Below are 17,831 nucleotides of genomic sequence, written 5' to 3' on the forward strand. Positions count from 1 at the left end.
ATGACACTCACGATAATCAGATCTACTTCGTCGCAATGGAGTGCGTCAAAATTGATTTCTGAAGGATGTATCAGTAACTCGAGAAATGAGATGAAATTTTTTTTCTCAAATTCTCAGCCAGAAGAACATGAATATATTTACATGATGGCTTCAAAAATTTGTTCATTTTTTATAAACAGGATGAACTGTGTTTCAAGAAATTTGAAGAACATATGAAATTTTTACGATAATTCAAAAACCCGAGGTGGCAACGCCGCCATCTTTAAATGGCGCCACCAGCTTTAGTCAACTCTTACGTTTTTAGACCTTTTTCATTCTTCCAAAATTTCTAATGAAATAAAAACCAAATTCATACTCGGAAAATGGCTGAAAAAATTCATAACAGTACAAATGAGCCGTTTGAGCCACATTGCTATGGACTAAAAGAAGAGAAAGGTGAAAGTTAGGATGACAAAGGAGGAAATAACAAGTGAAGAGGTGATCGACATTGAGACAATGCAATGATCACAATCCCGGAAGATGCGTCAACATGATAATTTTGGTGGTTCGATGTTGCCTATAACCATGCAATAACGCGTGAGTATGATGCGAAACAATGTAACTTGCCGAGTACACCGTACAATTAGTGTATGGGTGGTTAGTACAGTAGCTCCTGGATGATGCGGGGAGCAAGTGCGATTGCGCCGTTCTCACTTCGAAATGCTCAACGCACCTATCTGTATTCACCAGAAACAACGTATATGTTACCCGTCGTCATATTTAACTGTACCATGTACGTACAGGGTACATGGAAGATGCTTCCCTGTGGATATACCCTCGGCTCATTCCCATATATGACTCGACAAGGCGCCTTGTGTATGTGTTGCATGCCTTTACAATAATACTCGATGGGTTCGCATGTTCCAATGTCCGTGGACAATCAACGGGGCCCTGTGTACGTACCACAACTACTATTCCACCCTACGTCCAGTCAATGTCGCCATTTGGCTATTATGGATTTATCACAGATATATCATATCACTCTGGGGAAAATATATTTCACCCAAGGATTGATATCATTTTGTAAAGTATTTTCTACATTGTACTTTCTCCACTTTTCTGCTTTCCTCCAATATTCTCATATTTTTTTAATTAAAAACATCAAGTACTCCATTAATTGATTCATTGATTGTCTGTCGGATAATTTCAGTATTAAAAGAACGGAGTATTTGTTTTTTTTTTTACTGCAAGATTTGATGAAATTTCCATAGAAATAGAGTGTAGTGAAGCTTTCCAGGATTCGCCCCTGAAAATGAAGACGAAAATGTTTGCCAGTGTTAATTAGGAAGCGGAAGAGGAGAAGACCTGAACACATGCCCGAGGTACTGTCCATGAGCCAGAGGATTCTTTCCCTGTGTTAGTTTCAGCTCTCCCTACACGTGCGTTGGAAAAAAAAAGGTAAAATAGGGAATGAGGATTGAGGAAGAGGGAGGAACGAGGGACACGGAGCCAGGTAGTTGGTGAGCTAAAAGAGGATGATAAAATCCCACAAAGGAGGATAACGAGAGGTGAAACGCTGCAGAGGAAGTGAGCAGGGGCTACACCAGAAGAGGAAACAAAGGGAGACGAAAAAAATAGTGGTGGATTTGTAAAAGTGAGCTGCAAGTGAGAGACGAGAAGCAGAGTGCGGAACAAGTCAAATGGGACTACCATAGAAGAGAATAAAAATGAAAAAGATAACAGGAGAGAAAAAAAAAAGATAAATATGGAAATAAAGATGTGAATATTAAAAATACAGCGAACCGAACAAAGACAACGAACCGGTATCGGGATAGGGAATAAAGAAAACAAGAAGACATGGGAGAGAGATGAAAGATGAGTGTGGAACAAGGAGAAATTGAAGTTGGAAACGAGTGGTTTCTCCGTCGCTCGTTAGCTCGCACACGGTCGATCGCTCCTACTCGGCAGCCATTTTGCGCTCGCTCGTAGAGACCTCCGGCATTCCGGGCCTGGGAAAATATTGCCACCATCTCAAACCGCCCAGGGAATATCCTCGCAAATTCATCTCCAAGGCATAATCCTACGGCTTCTCTCACTTTCCGCACGCCCCGATTTTCCTATTTTCCCGCACTGCTACCCGGATTAGATATTACCGCTTGACGAATGTCATTTTGAACGAGAGAAGATAATTGGATTCAGTATTCGACAGATAATACTGTTTTAACAATATTTTATTCCATGTCGTCAAAAAGATTTAATGAATCGGGTTCTAACGAGTATTCGCTGCAGCCACAGAAGAAATCATTGCAAATTGAAAATCATTACAAATAATTACAAAGTCGAAAATGGATGGGATGGAGTAATGAAATAGTTGAAAGTAGTTGGGAATTGCACGGAGTGCAGAAAGAGTACATTCCGGTACTAGTTTAAAAAAGTCGAATTTCCATGAGTTATAGATCGAGTCGGAGGCGATGGATTTTAAAATATTTATCGTAATATAGTGTTGTCTGTGTGAGTGGATTCGGAAGGAAAAAACAATGAGTTGGGCATTGGTATTCATTGAAATAATGTATTGATCATGTGGATGGACCAGCAAAGACATTTATGTAGACATGCATGAAGGCAGTGGCGTGCTTCCTCGTGCGTGAAAAACGTCGCCTTCATCGAGTGGAACGCATTGCGTGGGTATAATACCACGCGTGCCGATAAATTAGGATAGAACTCAAATGTGTAAGTCGTATATGTACAGTGTACACGCGCAATCGCAAGTGCAAGCGTTCCCTGTTAATTATTTTCAGCTGCATTAACAGCAGTATTCTTCAACATTTCATTACTAACGGCGACAAGTTGAAGTTACCATTTTGACAAATGACTTCATCGACTCTCGACAAATAATCGATACTAGAAACACCGAATTCAAATTAAAAAAAAATGGGAATTAATCATCGAAGAAATATCTACAAGAGTATTTCAATGAGAATTCATTCTCAGAATGCAAAGTGTCAACAAAATCCCAGTAAAAATTGACGAATGACCTGAAACGATTGCACATTTATTGCTTCTCTTGAATTCACCTCCGTGTATCTCACTGACGTACACGTGCAAATAAAATTCTCCATTCAAGAATGTGCTACTTTCTTGGATCGAGAATGGAGAAAATCCAGTAATAAAATATACACCTGTGAAATATAACTGTCGAGTTGAGCGGGGGCAATAAGAACTCACCGAGACATAAATCTACATGATTCCTATTATTTACGGGGTGAAGAGGGGAAGGTCTTATCGTCGTAGATATGTATTACAGTTGCTCTGTTAATACAGGAGACGAGATAATGCATATGAAAGGCAAATTCTCATTGTGTGCGTCACACCAACGTACATGCAATTTATAGCGGATCGCGAGTCTATCACAACCAGTCGTGAAGGCGAACGAATATGACACGTGTAATCTCCAGAATTCACATACCCTCGCTGTATTATGTGTTATTTATTCAATCTACTTTAGAAGACCTCGAAAATTAAATGTGAAAGATGAGCACAAAAATAATTAAAATTTTTCACATTGAAACCTAAATTAATGTTTTTTTTTCCGGAATTTTTGATGAATACCGGCTTGTCACACGGAATGACTGATCATGTCGAAAGATGAAATAATTTACAATTATAAGAAGTCATAACCTAATGTACCCGATATTCCGCACTTACGAAATTATCATAGAGTATGACAACTCCATTTGTACGCAGTACTAATACCACTCAAATCCATTAAACGGTGGAAAAACATATAACGAGGTGATTTCCTACAAGTCGAATCGATTTGTCATCCCGAGGCGATTAATGTGGCATTTTTCACTGCAAGGGATTTTAGTTATATCCAATTAACGCGCGTGCGCTAGAAACACTTATACTTTCGGAAGCCATACAATATCCATCACATCGGTATTCATGTTAAAGAGGTCTATTACTGGTTCACCCAACTGATGGCATAAGGGATAACAAACCACTGAGAAAATGAGAGAAAGGCACAAGTATCAGGAATTGAAAGGGAGAGAGAAAAAAAATGTTGAAACATTATCATGACAAACCCATAAATAAACATGAAAATCGATGACTCGAAATGGCATTTTCTCCTCGTACAGGCGATACATCATTTTATTATGCTACTCGTCAGCCATGTGCATATATAATTCACACACACGCAAGTGAAAATGATTCATTCGACGATGCGTGTAACCGCAAAATCGTAATTACAAGAGCCATACTATACCCCACTCTTACCCCTCTCCCATCTCCCTCCTTATCCTCTCAATAAAATGTACTTGTGTGGGATGCAGTAAGTGGAATCCCCACGGAAAGACCAGGGGTACGAAGAGAGGAAGAATCATATTACAGAAACAGTTGAATGAGCACCACGTAATTCGTCGATGTAGACCTTAACTTATAATGATGTCATGAACACCCCTGAGATTCGAGTTATGTGTGAGAAATAAATTGAGTCTAATTGAAACAGTGAATAGGGGCTGGACGGGAGATCACGATTTATTCCCATCGTCCACTCGAAAATGAGGGGAAAAATAAAACCAAAGGAGAATAAAAAAAAAAAACCCTCCCGCCATCCTCAACACGTATTTCGTTCACTGCAATATTCAATACGAAATGCAGTATGAAGTAGTTTTTCGCTCGAACGACTTTTTTTCAGAATGTTAAAAATTCACCTCTGACTTTTTGACTTTGATATTCACTTTGTGCGTTGTCTGGAGTCAAAAAAAAATTCAAGAGGAACCCAACGGCTGGAGGAATAAAAAAAAAAGAAAAAAAAAGAGAAGAGGGGGCGGGAGAAGGGGGAAGGGGGGGTAGGGATAGAGCGGGTTTGTCAAGGTTCGCCTGGCGCGTTAAACCTCGAAGTGAAAAGCCCTTTAAAAATTCAATGCATCTCGCTGTATAGCGAGAGGCAAAACCAGTGTATATATTCCACATCCACACACACATGGATTATTTTACCCTGGAGATGTGAAGCTTGTATATGAGCGCAAGCGCGCACAAAGTATTCGACCAAGAGACAAAGCTCCATTCGTTCTCTCAAGCATGTGTCGGCTCTCTATGTATTATCACTCATACAACACTGAGAAAAGAGTCTTCCAGTCGTGATGATGCTGATGTATTGGTGATACTCGAGAGTACTCAACACACATGTAGAAAAATCAAAAGAACCCACACACGTATCCGTGCGAATTCACCAATAATATGATAAAAGTAAACAGAGTGTGTGATAAGTAGTCACTTGAACGACAATCGAATGATGAGGTGCATTATTATCTAGGCATCATCGTAATTACAGCATCACTAAACGCAAACGACATTTGCGGTAATTCCATCGTTTAGGGAGACATTACGAATGACAAATCTATCGCGTAGTTTAATTAATGCTGGGAGAAGTGATATTCGTGTATGTATTACACATGAGCAAACAACATTATTTAGATACTTTCTCCATTGGTTTGAGCCCATTGAACCGATTCAACCGATTGAACCATTTAAAATCCCACAATGACAATGAACATCTCGTCACAATTGTTGTTAAGTTTATTACCAGAAACAGGGGCTCTCTGAGTGCTTCCAATGGTGAGAGGTTTAAAAAACGACATTGAAAGGACAAATGATCGTAAACACGAATGCACCTACCATTGTATTGAATGGTGTTCAGACCTCCCGACGACGAACAGTCGAATCAACACCGACATTGAGACACCTGCTCCTTTTTTTTTCCCCCTTTTCTCCTTTTTTTTCCTGTTTTTCCCTCTCTAGTTCCACAACGTCGTTCGTCTCCACAGTTATTAACTTCTTCTCACTGTTATTTATTTTCTGTAATCACCCCAGATATATCAGGACGATTTAGTTGCTGCAACACACACCACCGTCTCACAAACACTTCACACCAAATGGTTCGTACTGTTGAAAATCCAATTGATTGATATTTATCGGGGATTTTTGAACACTCCACTGCATGTATTTTTTTTTTTCTCCCCCGATTATTATACACGCACACCCTTTTTTTCACCGACAGCGGGCGCGTCCACCGCGCACTCTTCTCTCCTATCGCAAAACTCCCGTGCGCGCCACACTTATCCGTTACACCCGGCGCACGGTTATCCCACAAATACACGTTCACCTGAGCAAGTGTCACAAAAAAATGACACTAAAAAAATAATGCCAAAGAGAGAAAGAATAAACGACAAACAGTAGCACTGAGATTATGTCAAAAGTTGGGCGACATGCGTACTTCAAATAGCCCGACGAGTAATTTTCTGGACTAATACAATTCGTGGATATGATGTATGCGACGGTGAAGTATCAGTGGCTGGTTTGAGGACGAGTCCTGGAGGTAAAAGCAGTTCTCGATTGAGAACAACACTCAGTGCGTCCTTATTCCCTCCAATGAGTTTAGCCCTCGGTTCATCTCGCTCCTGTACGTTGTTGTTTGCTTTTTTTTTATTTTTTTCTCTCACTCTTTATTTCTTGGATTTCCGTCTCTGTCAATAACTCGGTGGTGATGTCGCTCTTTCTCTCACACTCGTTCTCTCCCTCGCACTCGCTCACACATGATTCGTTATCTTTGTGCCGCTCTACCAACGCAACGATAAGTACCTTGACGACGCCGGGTGTCGCTTTGGGCACACCCTGAAAAACAACCTCCCTGTACTTTTTCTGGGATTGGGCTTTTTTTTCGTTTTTTCTCTCTCAGTGATAAGACGCAACTTGCGTATTTCTTTCACTCGTTGTACGACTGTTAATGATTATTTTAGCGAGTTTTAGGTGAAGAGGGTGAAAAAAAAATCAAACACTGCACCTCCCGCGTCACAAAGTGCTCGGTACAGCAACACAACACATGGCTAAAGTCTCCGGCAAGATCGGAGGATTTCGGTGCCACTCGGCTGACCTCGGCCAGGGCCGGCCATCCCAGGGGCGAACCTCCGTCGGGTCCAACAATTTGCTCTTACTTTTTTTTTTCACACGTTTTTAGTTCTCGTATTTTCGCTTTTTTTTTGTTCGAACCAATGTATTCGTCTCACTCCGCTTTTTTTTTATCTGGAGTTGCTGTCACCTTTTCTCAATGTATTATGGAAAAATAAAAGGCCACGATGAGAGGCATGAGCTTCCGCTTCATCACGGCTGGCTGAATCCCGGTGCACGTTGTGGCTCGTATTTAATGTCGTCAATGTCTCATTGCTCTTGGATAATCGACAATTATGCAGGTGATCAATAGAACGGAGAGGATTGATATGGAGAAATGATGGGGAGACATTGAATATTTTCGGACGCAAGTGCCACGAGAAATAATTAATACTCCGCCATTTGATATTCTAGTACTAAAAGTGGTGAGTAATTAATTTGGTATTTAAAAACTTGGACAAATATTCGATATAATTTTTCGGTAGTCAAATATTCAATTAAACATGGGGATAATTAAAAATTTCATCCGTAAACCCATGATTTATTTCTGCAATTCTCAGTCATTTAATATCTGATAATTTATTGAATTCTCATTATTCTCATTCGATCTCCATGAGTACCAAATCCCATAATTGAAACGTACCACTTGCAAATTTGAATAATCCATTTGCATTATGTCAAAATCCAAGCAATTGTTGTTCACAGGAGTTGGTTGCATTGAATTAATTAGCGTTTCGATTTCTATGTGAAATCGAAGCCGAAGTAGTGGTGCAGTCGTTTCATATTTCACACAAGCCAGAGAGTAGAGTCTAAAATACGTAATGCTCCCAAAATAGAAGAAAAGAAAAAAACTGGTGATAATGGAAGTGGTAAAAGGAAAAGAATAATTTCCCGAAAATCTCGTTGGCTCTCATTGGAATCGTTGGAGGGGCATTGGCAATTCCAATGCCGATTTCCATATTCCCGCGGATCGATTGAGCGCTCTCATACTCGTTCCGTCTGTTTTCATTCGTCGCTTTTCCCACCCACAGACGATTATTTGTTCTCTCCCTCTCTCAGTACCAATTCATCGTTATGACATCACCATATTGACGATCCCAGTCAAATGTACACAGTCATAATAAAGCTGAGAGTAGATTTTTTGCAGGTCCATTTATCCACATATTTATCCACATATTTATCCACAAGCCTTGAAATTTATTCAGTTTATCAGTAACACCTCATTCAACTAATCCCACATTATTAACCCACCCCTACAAATATTTATTAATTAAAATAAACAAATAAATCATTCCTTCGTATCGTACAGCATTTGCCACGTAATTCTTCATTCATTTATTCAACCGATCTCCAAGTGCTGCGGTTTATTAATAATTTTTTCTGGAGTAATTGGGACTGGGGTTTATCGAAGGCAATCTGTAACCGACATAACGAAAAAAGGGCATTTTGTTGGTTTTTCCTGGTGATTTTTTATCACCATTTTTTTCCGCAACGTGTGTTATGTCAATGAAATGTCATAAGCGATATTTACGAGAGGGAAGGTTGAATTTTCATGCGTATATCTACCACCTAATCTCCACCAAGTTGTGTCTCTAACGAGTCACTGTTGGCCAGTAGCCCATAGCATAAATCGTCTCCCGTGTCTCACCACGCGCAGATATAAATGCGTGGGTGGGCTCCAACCAGATTATATGTATATGTATACATGTACATAGATTTTCTCTTGCTGTGTTACTTTGTTATTCGCCATGCGCTCCACGGAAGCCACTCGCTTTTATTTTTCACCGATTCCTTGGATAATAAGAATAGATTGCATCTCGTGTGATAGCATTATGACAAATGAAACAACTGGATAATTGCATTTTTTCAAATAAATGAGAATTTTTACTCTTTGTAATCAACGAGCAATTATACCACGAGTTTATTCGAGGTTTAATCTCCAATCTTTAATTTTATTTTTTATTATTTTATCATTTTGTATTGCAGCACCAAATGTTTATGACATTAAAGCAAGTGGCTGGGCTTGAGGACACAAATAATAATTACCAGAGACAAGTGAAAAGTTGTTACACATTTGTCATATTGACGGAATCCCCCCCCACCCCCCCAAAAAAAACAGTGCACCCTCATTCGAGTCACGTATCACGAGTTATTTACTTGAGCAATTCAACTTTTTCCTTAATCACTCTTCTTCTTCAAGTTCTTTGTTCTCTGTATATTCGTCTCATTCTCTCAGCCCCTAGGGTGGCATTGCACTGCCTAACTCAGCTGAGAAACAAAAGACCCTGGGATCCTTTCCGGCTCTTCCCTTTCTTTGACATTCTCCCTTGAATCCAAAGCCTGGCACTTCATTGACGCTTTATAGCGACCATTAACGCCCCTTCACTCCCCTCAAGCTTTTTTCCGGTATAAATGATTGTGGGACTCGTCTTACTGGACTCATCCGATTAAATGAATCTATGAAATTTCAAGTTTTCTTGAGCTATTATACAAATCACCAGTCGGAAATTTAATATCAGAATTTATCCTCGTTTGTTCTCCACAAATCATTCCAGAGTGTTACCATTATTTTTTCTTCTATTTATCACCAATATGAACAAATTGAGCAACCAATTGATTTAAGACACACAAAAATCATGAAACTCTGTGAGTAATTAAAGAGTTCATTACAATAGAATAATTGAACATGCAGGACAGATCAGGGCGACGTGGCAGCTCACTCCAGAGATGACAAAAAAATGGAATAAATAATAAAAATACTGAAGCCCCTACTGAGCTCACGTTAACGTATACGTGTTCTTTTTCCCTCTTGTTTCTTCTCTTCTCCTGCGGGTACTTCCACTCTCTGAGACAAAGGAGCCTTTACTTGGCTGGATGTATTATATCTTTCGCCCTTACGGTCTTTTCAAACAAAACAAGGGACCGAAAAAAGAAAAAAACAATCCACTCAACTGGCAAAACCTGACGAGATCACTGGTGACAAACAACACAATCACCTGACAATTGGCTCTCTCTTATTATCTCTTTATTATTGAGGACAAATATTTCTAATTGATTGATTTGTCCGCTATTGTGGTTGAGCTTGACTAGTAATTGGTCATTCAATAATTTATCAACAACAATGGTAGTGCAGTCATTGTTGTTTATTTAGAAAAAAAAAATGGAATTATCCACTTGCCTTTTCTCCATCCTGACCACCTACCAATGGTTTCACGAGAAATCGTTGCTACCAGCTGTGCAATCTCATGCTTTCCCACGTATTTCAAAGTACATCTGAAAAGTTGAGATTGTATCAGCCGAGGAGTGAAAAATGTCGAATAAGATGGCCCAACTTTTTTTTTCATAACTCGTGAAACAATAGTTGTAACTGAACTATCGTAGGAAAAACAGCTGTAGAGAGTCCGATGGAGGGATTTATTATTCTATAATATCGAACGGGTGGGCATTAAATTATGGATGAATCTCGATATGTGCACAATTCGAATGATGAATGGAAAAAGAAAAATAGGTGGAGGAAAAAAAAACCGGAGAATTCTCCCATCGGTTTTGTATTCCCCACCGACAGTTATCCCTCTCAACCCCTTCAGCTGCAGCTTTTCCTCTTCAACTTGGGTTTATACTCCGGATATCTCTGTCCCTCAACATCACCACAAAGCCCACAATGAACTATCCTATACATCCCATACCGAGGGCAAACATTCACAGTGGCTACCCACCCCTATTCTACCCCTCCTATTAATAACAGCTTTATAGATCCTCGCTTTTTACCAGCCTACCATCAAAACTAATATTTATACCATAAAAAAATGTGGAATGAGTACTAGTCTGATATATCTATCGACTTTATTGGATTCTTCATTTCCAACCGACAGAGATTTTGAAGATCCTTCAAAATAATTACAGCCTTTTTTTGAAAAGATCATCTAATTCCATTATTGGCTTCTTTTTTTTTTTTTGGGCACTCGGTGCAAATATACGGATGATCCTAGGATAATATTTGCCTCTCGTTTTTTCGGGGAACCGAACCATTATATCAGTGAAAGTTTCAGGTGTAAAATCTGTATTTTTTTCATCTTTCCAGTGGAAACTCTCACCTCTCAATTCACTCAGTCAAAAATATTTTGACAAAATTTTAATCAACAGTTTCGACATGAGAGAGAAAAAAATCGGTTATTCCATCAATTCTCTGTTTATTGAAATAATTCCTCTGAAAAACTGATAAAAATGGAAACCCTGAAATAATGATGAAATGCAAATGCAATGGGCACGTGGAAAGATCAATACAGTTTTTGGTTCTCCAATATATTTCAGGGAAAAGGACGAAACCAAACAGGTAATCGGAGAAAAATGAAGGGTCCCATAAATGTATTGGAAATTCACAGACACGTATATAGGTATGGAAGAGAGTGTAGACTCCCAGGAGGTGCTTTCGGCAAAACCTTGGATGCGAATGAAACCGTGGAGGGAATAACAGGGTAGAGCATCACTCACCACGAGAGCAACAGAGAAAAGGTTGATATTTTCGCGGGTGCAAGAAGGATATCCTGTAGCTCAAGAGGTTTTGTGGGAGGAAGGGAGAGAGAGAGAGAGGCACTCGCGATTGGTATAGTAGAGGATTTTCGAGTGAAACAGACACAAAGAGTGGAAAGAAGATAGAGAAATACAGGGGAGAACGAGCGGTACTGACAGGTAAGACGAAGACACGTAATAGCTGTTCGCTCACGGGAATGAAACGGACGGCAAAATGCTCCGGGCAGTAAGAGATATACAGAGGAGAGAATTTAGCAGATTGGTAGCGATAGTAATACTGGTTGGGACTTCTGCGTGATTCGCATTTTATCAGGACTATCGTTTACGTGTAGGTGAGCTTTCATTCTGCAATCACCAAGTGCCAAACTCATTTTTCAAATGTTACTTTTCATTTTTATGAAATTGGTAAATAACTTACAGGACTCACTCACTCGCTCTATCCTCTAAATATCCATTTCTATCCTTATTTTAAACACATATTTTGGTAAAATACGATATGCATTCGTTGCTCAAATCTCAGGTACAGAAATGTCATGGTAATTTCCATGATTAATCGCGAACGATTTGTTAATACCAGATTTGATAAATAAACTACTGTTTAATTATCAGGGCATTATTTATTCCACGTATGATTTTAATTGGCGTTGGTGACCGGTGATTTAAAAAATCGAAATATAAAGGATTGGAAATTGTCAGGTCATTAATCTATAAATCATAAATGAGGAAATTAGTGTATTATAATTAGTATTATATAATTGAGATGATATTGCGATGAAAGTTGAAGAAATGCAGTGGAAATATTTGGACAGAGTGTGTTCTATTTGTTGTACCTCTGCAGTATTCACCAGTGGTAAATTAGCCTATATATATTTAGGCAACCGAGGTTTAAGCCACTATGAGGACTCATCTCGTTGGTCAGTGAAACGAGTAAATTCTAACCGTAGGCTTGTTACATGTGTTAGAGGCGTATGCCGTTTCCTCCATTGAACACAAGCTTTCATACCGCACATGTTCACACACTGTATAAACTTGGCTACTGTACAGGAGTTCATGTTGACCTCGTCATAAACCGTTTTCCATCCTCTCTATTCGCTATTATCACTTCAATGTCTATCTTTATCGTGATTAAATCATTATTTCAAATTTTCCCATGAGCTGAATTGCATATTGATCTGTATAAACACAATATTCTCTCATCCACTATTCCACCACTCGTTCGTCCCAGTGGCCAATTATTTCCAATTATAACGATTGCCTGCAGGACAATTAGTCCCTGGAGTTTCTGGACAATGACATTTGCTCATAAACAGTGGAGTTTCGATAATGATGCTGAATTTAATCAACGATACGTGCTACAGGAAACTCAAGCGCGTTGACAATTCTAGAGATGGGGATATGATTTTAATGAACCGACGAGTCCGAAAATTCTCTGTTGTGTTCTACTTCCAAATCAAAATCAAACATCCCATTATCACTCTGATTAAATTCCCTAAAAATTACCCCAATCATTCCTCCACCTAATGACTTAGTCAATAAATAATTACGTAATTATCTATTCAAGTATTCTCATTATTGTATGTAATGTATGAACATGTAATCTTTACTTCAACCCGAATAAAAAATCTCGAATAATTTTGATAGTTCATAAAACCGGGAGACGATAAAAAATGATATTGGAATAAAATGCAAATCTTTGCGTTCGATTTGCCCTGGCTGGCAGACAGGGAATCAACATGAATGAGAAAAAAAAAGAGACTAGAAAAAGTGGTCTGAATACACTCGGGATAAGTGCGAAGTACCCCCGAAATCGTTATCGGGATTTAAAGTTGAAATGGAACTGCGACCGTTCATGTTCTCAGCATCCACGCCCCCGTGGCCTAACGCTGTTTTGAGAGATTACGTTGTATATAAGTTGGCAGTATATACGAGGGCGGTACACGGAAATATATAGGGATGGAAGCCCTATCTACCCGAGGAAGTGAGTAAGACAGATGGAAAATTCAAGAAAGTGAGAGAGAATAATTGAACATCGAAGGGGTGCAAGAGAATACGAGTGAGCTTGGGGTTGTTTCATTGAAGGGTGTTTCATATCGACCGCCAGTTGACTCCGCCTTCTGTGCAGTCGGCGTCGTCGCTCTTCCAGGGGTTGCTATTCTCCGAACCCAGCGCCATCCCCTGGAATTCACCAAAATCACCATAACTGTCGACAATTAATTGACAGGCCACCAAACCTCGCAATTCCACTCATAAAATTCTCTACTACACTAGAAAAAAAAAGAGAAATTATTCTCACTGATTCAATTGCAGTCGTAATGACTCGAGGGTTACGACACTCGTTAGAAAGTACTTTTCCCGCACTCGTGCCATAAACTATTATTTTCCCTGCATATTCATTTGTTATTTTAATATTAATAATCATTGGGAGCGTCCATTCAGTGTTGTAATTATAATGATTTTCTAGGGGATATAATTGTAATTATGAAGAAGGAAATTGAAGGAAAATCGGCGCAGTTCATATTTTCTCCAGTGATCGATACCGATGAAAGGTCCAACCGATTGGGTCTCATTGACAGCTGAACCGATGGACCAGAAAATGACAGGAAATTCCATCTCTCATTCTACTTATATTCACCATCTCTAAAAGGCCTGGCGAACTGATATGAGACCAACACCTGCGTCAATTGGTCCCGATGAGTCGATTTAATTAAAAAAATTGCATTGCATTCCCTGGCACCCTGGAATTTCCCTATATGTACTCAACAGTTGACTCCACTCGATTGCTCTATGTGGAAAAAGAAGGATAGAATACAGTAGACGTCGTGAAAAAAAAAAAGTCGAGTTGAAAAGAAAAAAAAGTCTCAAGTCTCTGTTGGAGAGTCTCGTCACGTTTGAACGCGGCATCGAGCCATGGCTAACAGTGGAAAGGGAGACAGCCTGTTCACGACATGTGGTCGCACCATCCCCAACTCCATATTCCCCTCTCAATTTATCCATCTCCCTCTATCCCCTTGCTGTGTCACTTTAATCTCCCTCACAACCATGTATCGGATAAAATGTTCCCCCGTTTGTCCAACCCCGATGCGTTCACACAAAGCCCTTTAACCCCTCCACCTCTTAGATCCATGCTTGTTATAAATACTAATTGCTCTATACAAACGACAGAAATGTGTTTAACGTTTTCAGTAACACGTGCTATGTACCCTTTTTTCATCATCTGCATTCACTAATCATTCAGATATTTCGGATACCGTGTCTCCGGTAGAGTAAACTCTATTTAATTGGCACAATGAGGGGCTCGATTAATCCGCTAATCCGATGGAGTTCATGTTTTTCAAGGGCTATTTGAATCATTGGGTTAACTCCATTTTTATGGTATTATGGAGTTCTTACGAATTCAATCGACGGTGGATTTTTATTAAATTTTTTATCAAACAACTGGGTGAAAATGGGAGTGTAAGTCAGTGCCAGTCAGTTCCACACGAGTGGGTAATCCATATAAACTTCAATGATCGGGATATATTTTCACAAATCTCTTATTTACGGTTGACTGATTGAATTATTCACAAGAACATGAGAGAAAATGGAGAACGCCACGCTGAAAATTTTTATTTTTTATTTACCGTACGTTTTGAGGTGAAAAACAAAAACAAATCGGCAATCTAAAAATTAATCCTATCGAACATTTCATTGTTTTTATAGTCAAGATGAAATATCTATGTGAAATGATTTTCTCGAGAGCATTGGGATTTGCCAGGGGTGTATTTTTTCTGAGTGGTGAAATCCTGTAATCTCATGGGACAAATCCAAATTTGTTTGTTCGGTATGACATATAAATTTCTCTCCAAATAGAACAAAAAGCCCGGATTTCTTTCATCAGAGAATTCTGAACGTGAAGTGTCTCGTTACGTCACTGGACCCCAGGGCTCTTGAGGAGTTCGGGTTGCTAGGATACACCCCACGGTCAAACTCTCAAACTTGTAGGGTTTCAATGAAGAATATAGATGCCTCTAATCTTCTCGTATATTTCCTCTCTTCATTACTTTTTGAAAATTTCTCCCCTGCACGTAGAGGGGCAAAATGTCCTTTTTCTCGAATTATTTAGAGACACTCGACTAATTGATACTGCTACATCCCCATATTAACGGCAGTAAAGCCATCATTGCAATTCATCATAGAGCCTTTATCCATTTTATATTCCTGAAGTGGCGTCAAAGAGACGTTGAGGGGTTCGTTCTCCGGTAGATTTTCAATGTTCACATTGTTACGAGCTCATAAAAGTTGCGGTTCTTGCGGAAATTTTCTCTCCATAACAATGAAAATAACTGACGCCAGATTACTTCTAAGAAACTCAAACTTTAGTACTTCGGTATTACAATCAATACCGTTAGTCCAGACTGACAGTTGAAACTGTGTAACCGAATTGAGAGGGAAATAGGCTGATCAGGAGATCATTAAGTTAATCACTTGATTGCACGCTAAAAAGTGTAGCAGAGTATTTTCCTCCTCTGCTTTTATCCCATCAATCTGCAATTAATTTCCATGGATAAACATATTATTGCTGTATACATTTCATGATCGATTTCCAGAATCCGGAATTTACGACTTTCAATTGAAGAGAATCATCAAGACTTTATGCCATTGACAGATTTTACTCAAGAGATTGAAGTGACGAGTGTCGATTGAATGTTGACCTTCTCATGTCGTGATAATAATTGCAATTAAGTATGCAATGTGTTATTGAGGGACAATGGATTTATGAAAAGTCGTTGAGCCTCTTCCGCGTGATTTGGTTGGGGATTGGAGGGTCAGGATAGCCAGCTGGGTGGGCTGAATATACTTGGTGAGAGCATCAGAGAGGGAATACGAACACCTTTTGCCTTCAGCATCGTACGGTTAAGGAACACAACCGTCAAGCTACGGGGCGAGAGGCAAAAAGGGAGAATAAATACAGTGCAAGGAGGAATGAAGTGACGGAGGAGCAAGAAGAGGACGCTGAGAGAACGAGGTGGTTTACCTTGGTATAAAGGAATAAAACAGGAGAAAAAGAGAGAGAAAGAGAAAGAGAGAGAGAGAGGGAGCGAGAGGGAGGGAGAGGGAGGGAGAGAGAAAAAAAAAGACTTGAATAAGAGGGAACCACAGCCCGTAGGAAAAGGAAAAAGATGGAGTGGAGGGAAAAATTCCTCGAGGATCAGGTAGCCCGAATGAAAGACTGCTGAAGAAATTTCTTCATCCTTCCTCGATCTCGTGTTTCAATGACGGAATTCCAGGGTAATCTGGGCTATTCCCGGGAATATCACAGCAAATGCATTGAAAAATATTAAATTGTTTAGCTGTGGCACTTGTATAACTAGAAAGTGTTAACGAGCGTGTGGTAGACCCGGGTTGAGCTTAATCTTACTCAAGTAATAAAGTGGAATCCGAGAAGGCTCGACGATTTCAACCTAGGGGTCGTAAATTCCCTGTCCTCACTCTTCCTCTGCTCTCGTACAACCGCACTATTCCCGATTCTCCAAACCCAGACTACACCATTCACTTCAATCCTATTGGGCGAAATCCTTTTTAGGGTGTCCCTAAACTCTACAAATAACAAGGATTACCCAGTGTCATTTAAATATCGAATAGACCCCTGATTCGGTTGATTATTTTTTGATGGCGATTTTATATTGTCTGTGGAAATTTCTTACCTTTTTTTTTAGAATTATTGAAGGGCTCGGCAGGTATTATTGAATTATTGCGGAAATAAAATTTGAAAAATCGTCGTTTTTTCTGGGTTCAGATCAGATTTTTAATGTTCGATTTTCGATGAGAAACTCCATCTTCGGCAATGTCTTGTCAATCGATTTTTTAAAACCGACGATCCTGGTGGAAAGTGCCATCTGTGAAGCACGATGATTAATAATATTTTATATTCACCACTCAGTCGGTATGTCGATTTTTCGGAATGGATTTGAATAATTAGTACAATGAATATTTGGACTTTGGAAATAATCTGCTCTTTTGTCAGAACGAGTTTCTTTTGAGAATTAAAAATTTTTATGAATGAATTTTCACATTCCCTCATTTAACCTGTATTTTCAGTAAAAAAAATACAACCGAAAAATTTCAAAGAAAAATGTATATTATCATGAACTCATAATTAATGGAATTGATTAATCGATTTGTTTTTGATCGATGATTTCGTCGATTTTGTGGTGTAATTTTTGCAAAACGGATTTTTAGGGACGTCTAGTCGTTTATTTGACTAGTTTTTTTGAATTCCGGGAATGGCAGGGCAGAATGCGCCATGACTGTCATGGCCTTTTCCTGTTCACGCTTACTCTGATGAGGACGTGAGCATCCATTATAAGGTAAGATAAATTCAATTGTGTGGT

At 39.3% G+C, this 17,831-nt stretch overlaps 1 protein-coding gene across 1 annotated transcript in view; it reads right to left on the reverse strand.

Annotated features, from left to right (window-relative positions):
• Positions 1–6,857, reverse strand: part of LOC105273704 (zinc finger protein 608) — a 51,693-nt gene extending 44,836 nt beyond the window's left edge. The window contains exon 1 of the mRNA XM_011316291.1: positions 5,662–6,857. The gene's annotated coding sequence lies outside the window, so the exon portion shown is untranslated. The remainder of the gene's footprint in view (positions 1–5,661) is intronic.
• Between the last annotated feature and the right edge of the window lie 10,974 nt (positions 6,858–17,831).

The sequence above is a fragment of the Fopius arisanus genome, unplaced genomic scaffold (genome assembly GCF_000806365.1).
Source record: "Fopius arisanus strain USDA-PBARC FA_bdor unplaced genomic scaffold, ASM80636v1 scaffold00006, whole genome shotgun sequence".
Taxonomy (NCBI): domain Eukaryota; kingdom Metazoa; phylum Arthropoda; class Insecta; order Hymenoptera; family Braconidae; genus Fopius; species Fopius arisanus.